The sequence below is a fragment of the Polyodon spathula genome, chromosome 38 (assembly GCF_017654505.1).
Source record: "Polyodon spathula isolate WHYD16114869_AA chromosome 38, ASM1765450v1, whole genome shotgun sequence".
Taxonomy (NCBI): domain Eukaryota; kingdom Metazoa; phylum Chordata; class Actinopteri; order Acipenseriformes; family Polyodontidae; genus Polyodon; species Polyodon spathula.
In genome coordinates this window covers 3201619-3206937 of record NC_054571.1, presented here as the reverse complement: position 1 = coordinate 3206937, position 5319 = coordinate 3201619, and the positions used below count along the sequence as shown (strand labels likewise).

Here is a 5319-nt window from a genome sequence, read left to right as displayed (position 1 = left end):
AAGTTATAGATTTTAGGTAAACCGTACTTTCAGAAACGGCCATCGTCTGACACTCCACTCAGGACAGAAATCCTTCAATGGTTGTGACCAAAAAAAATTATAAATAAATATTCATTGACAAACTATAATACTAAAATAAACTTGGAGACGCTGAAGGACTGCCAGGTGTTAATGACTGTATTAAGTTTCTACATTCAGCACTATTGAGCACTATAGTTATGACTGTTTAAAATAACTCCCTCCCTCTTCTCCACCTCCTACGAAACAGGGCTCACCTTCGTAGCTGTAATCCTGATTGTCTGCTCCTGTGCCACCCCCGGTGACCTGGCTAGGGTACGCTGTGCTGTAGTTGGCATACCCTCCTGCCCCTGCTCCCTGGTTGAAGCTCTTCTTGCCTGGGTTGCCACCCTGGTTGTATCCAGAGTACTGTGTCCCCTGGTTGTAAGAGCCCTGCTGGGCCTGGTACCCTCCTGTCGGCCCGCTGGCTGCAGCCCCTCCTGCTGGCACAAAAGGCTGCTTGGGCAGCCCGCCAGCCTGGTGGTGGGGAGGCTTCTTGCCTGCTGGTTTGGGGTTTGCCTGTGGAGCCGAATAGCCCCCATCGTTCTGATAGTAAGAGCCATACCCTCCTCCTCCTCCTCCTCCAGCCGGTGCTGCCCCAGCTCCTGCACCCGGGCCTGGACCCCCTGCTGCCGCCCCGCCACCGCCTCCCCCAGAGTACGCACCGTTATTGTAGTAATTATCTAGGGAGAAAGAAGAAAAAAAAAATAGCCACTTAAATGTGATCAGGGTTTTAGAAAGCTTTTCTATGCAACACACTTACCTGAAACCTCATTCCATTTAAAAATTTGGCATTAGTTGGATTTCGAATTAACAGAAGTATATAACTGGAACCACATTACAGCAACTAGAAATCCCATCAAATTACTGAAAGTAAAGCAAACTAAACTTCTGAACAAAACTGTGGGACGCTTGAGAGACGTATCCACTGGATTCCATTACAGTCTCTCGCACACTCCTTTGTATATTGTTACATGAACAGACACAAACACGCCAAGGTCATTTCATTTAAAGCAGATTTAGCTTATGTTTAAGTTTGTCCAAGCTCAATAAAAAAGCGACATTTTAATTTAATGTTTAAAATAATGTGTTCAGCAACTACTTGGAACAAAAATGCCCCCCCAACAGCCATCTGTAATCAAAGATTAATCAAAAGCCTCTCTGGTATTGACTAATTAAAATACAGTAGAAAGCATGTCAACAGCTGTAGATGGACAGGCCTGAATTTCAGGGGGATTGTACTCCAAGCATTACATTATATTGGTAAGAGTTATTTAAAAAAAAAAAAGCCTTTCAATGCAAGTTATTTAAAAAAAAAAAAAAAGCCTTTCAATGCAAGCTATTTAAAATGGATCGTACATTCTTCAAGTGCGTGGTTTATAAAATCCGCACATTGTAGAACAAACCGTTACTAAGGGTTTGACCCAGTCCAGGTGTACAGCAATGCTTCAACACGTCCGTTACTAAGGGTTTGACCCAGTCCAGGTGTACAGCAATGCTTCAACACGTCCGTTACTAAGGGTTTGACCCAGTCCAGGTGTACAGCAATGCTTCAACACGTCCGTTACTAAGGGTTTGACCCAGTCCAGGTGTACAGCAATGCTTCAACACGTCCGTTACTAAGGGTTTGACCCAGTCCAGGTGTACAGCAATGCTTCAACACGTCCGTTACTAAGGGTTTGACCCAGTCCAGGTGTACAGCAGTTACTAAGGGTTTGACCCAGTCCAGGTGTACAGCAATGCTTCAACACGTCCGTTACTAAGGGTTTGACCCAGTCCAGGTGTACAGCAATGCTTCAACACGTCCGTTACTAAGGGTTTGACCCAGTCCAGGTGTACAGCAATGCTTCAACACGTCCGTTACTAAGGGTTTGACCCAGTTACTAAGGGTTTGACCCAGTCCAGGTGTACAGCAATGCTTCAACACGTCCGTTACTAAGGGTTTGACCCAGTCCAGGTGTACAGCAATGCTTCAACACGTCCGTTACTAAGGGTTTGACCCAGTCCAGGTATATAGCAATGCTTCAACATGTACCCTCCCCCTGCACTTTTTAAGTTCAGTTCTTGAAGTGTACCAAGACAGGTACATTTTATTTGAAACCACTATAAAAGGTATCAGTACAGTTAAAACCAAAACGGATCGCTAGTATGCATTAACAAGCAAGCCCACTACCCAACACGCCAATGTTCAGACTACTGGAGCACTTCGAGATTATGTAGTTACACAAACAGATTAGTGTATTTCTGCAGTAGGACACCTGCCTCCCAGTTTAAAAGGGGTTGTACTTTATATTACACTTCACCTCAAATACATATTCGCTGAAAGACCAGCTATGGAATTGTATAATCTTGCACTATTCATGGAGGCATCTTCCCCCCCCCCCCCCCCCCCCTCTCTCAAAATTCTGCAAATAAAATTCAAAACTAATCACACTGGACAATGCCACTTCTAATCTACCCCCCGCCAGAAAAAAAAGCAGATCTTGTAGCTTTTTTATAAAATTACATCTCTGGTCTTTCCAATGGAAGACATGACTGTTTAATGTCGTAATTTAACCAAATGATGCACAAATTAAAAGCTTTTTTATACCCCTCAATAGGAGACAAATGTTTATTTTGTAAAAAAAAAACAAACAAACTGACATGACTACTTCCATACAGTAATTGTTTAAAAGAAAAACAAAATAAAATCACAGCATCATGCAAGACTCAGCAGTGTGACTCTTAAAACTGTTACAGGGAGCAACTGAAGACAGCGAGGACATCTTCTAGGGTGTAGATCAAGAACGAACACTACTCTGTTAAAAACACTGTCTGCTTGCAGCACATTTCAGATCAATAGTTAGAATTCAACACAGCAAACCCTCATCCCTACGGGCACAGTAATGACAGGGTTCGTTTTAACTAGCTGAAGGCGGAACAGCCAGGCAGGTACACAGCTGCAAGTTTAAAAAGGAGGGTTTGCCCCTTATATTTTTTATTAATGGAACACAAGCATGTGTGATCTTGCAAGTTAAAAAAAAGATAACGCAAGTCTTTCATCTTGGGAAATCACCTTTAAGCACCCCCCCCCCCCCCCCCCCCAAAAAAGGCATTTTATTATACAATCCGTCTTTGATTAAAGCTTTTCTCCAATCCAGTTCTTTTCTGCAAGTCCAGGAGAGATGCTGGCGATCTGGTGCTCGTATCACCACGGGCAGTGGTTTAAACACACTTTGGGTTTTGAAGTTGACGTAATAAGGATGGAGAGAATACAATTCTTTTGTTTGTGTGTAACGCTTTTGGATCGTCTAAGATGCAAATTCGTGGTAGCCATAGCAGTCTGAGACAAAGTCACCTATAGATTGAGACAGAGCAGAGAAAAAAAAAAAATTAGGATTACTTAACTGTGGCACAAGGGCCATTTCATTAAAAAAATTGGTTTATTTTATTTATTTTTTTAGATTTCTCTGCTCCTGTCACACGTCCTCAAGACATCAGACGGCTTTTCCCTGAACAAGCTGCTGGATATTTTTCGGAAAAATCCGTTTAGAATCAAAATATAAAAAAAAAAAGTGACGGATCGTGTCCTGATATGGATTAAAAGCAGAGAAATGTAAAATTGTGAGGCGAGGAGGGAGGTGGGATAGGTCAAGGGACTGTGCATAATGAGGCTGCAAACACTGGGAGTGGTTTCCCCGGCTACATAGAGGTAGCAGTTATACAGTACAGGACTAGCTTGGTTTGGCAGTCTGTAAAGTTCCTCAATAATGCATTGCCTTGAAGAATTGTTCACAAAAGGGTCTATTCATTCAATTAATCCAAACAGCTGAGGATTTAAAACACGCTAACCTCACACTGCTAGAGATTAACAGAGATATTTAGACCCCATAGCATCCATACAAGGCACATTCAACTAACCTTTGACATTCAGACCAAATCTGGTTACACCACCCACTCCATTTAGAGGTAGCAAAGTTTAGGGTCAAAGTCTAACTAGGTTCATAAATATTCATAACTGCTTGACCAAAAACTTTGCATGCAATTGTTATGGTCACATTTTTTTTCAAAATACTCTTAACAGACCCCAGTTCTGCCTGCCCTATAAGAGGCAAGAGTTCTGGCATCTGTCATGAATAGTTCACAAAACACGCCTTTGTGATTGGAATACTGATCTAGCAATAAACCAATACAACGTGTCTATATTCCCTTTGCAAGATCAGAGCCGATTCTCCAAAAACACCAATTCAAACATAAGCAGCCATTTCAGAGTATTGTGTGTTTAGAAAGGTAAAGATGGATAGTAAGAAATGCTCTGTTGAATGCAATACAAAGCGTTACATACCCCAACAAGGGAATTACAATTAAATCAAGTGTGGACTTTAACTGCAAGAGAATGGCATGCAGGGTACAGAACCCATTCCATGTGTTTAAATTCCTCAATAAATAATGATTGCGATGGACTATCTGTTTGGAAAATTGGTAGTGACAGTATGCTATATACAGAAGATATTCAAGGGTTAGCAATTCTGCAGACAGTTTGCCCTACAATCTATGCATTAGATCCGTGCTGTAATGTGTTCAATCTGAATGTTGAAGGCTTGTGTGTGGATAGGGGGAGACTACGGTTAGTCTGGATCTCTGCACACGTCAGGCTCAAAATCCGCATGCAGCTGAAGCCTGAATAAAACCTCCATTCAGTCAGCAGCACTAAGCCATACCTGGAATAAAGCCACACCAGGGCACTGAAATGGATTATACTGGAATTTGAGACAGACTCCAAGCCACCTAACGGTAGTCAAAAGGCACCCTTGCTGAACTAGACTTTAAAAACGTATTCTTCAAATAAAAACTGTCAAAAAAAAAAAAAAGGAGACTTACTGTATCCAGCGTTGGATCCATAACCATAACTGCCGTATCCTCCTAGCGGAGGAAGAGAGCACAGGGTCAGCACACACCCCCACAAAGGAACCCCACATCAAACACTGCTCCACATTCCAGCTACAGTGTACAGTGCAAAGGACACCAACGTCACACCTGCTACCCAAACTGAAGGCTGGATAAACAGCATGATCCATTGTGCATCAATGCATACCTCTATTAAGAGGCAATACATCATGTAAAGAAAGCACAACACAGCTCACTGTAGTTCAAAATGTTATTGAATACAGGCGTGCAATAGCTGTTATGAATATATATTATTCCTCCCTATGCCATGTATTCTTTTAATAGGGTTATTTTAATGGTCATTTGATCTTCTTATGCCTCATCCAAGCAGCCCAT

The 5319-nt window shown here is 42.2% G+C and overlaps 1 long non-coding RNA gene across 1 annotated transcript; it reads left to right on the top strand.

Moving 5' to 3' along the window:
• The first annotated feature begins 752 nt into the window (after window positions 1–752).
• Window positions 753–3132, top strand: LOC121304566. The gene is made up of 3 exons (XR_005947979.1): window positions 753–1750; window positions 1787–1890; window positions 1963–3132. It is a non-coding gene; the product is annotated as an uncharacterized LOC121304566 (long non-coding RNA).
• Window positions 3133–5319: the final 2187 nt, after the last annotated feature.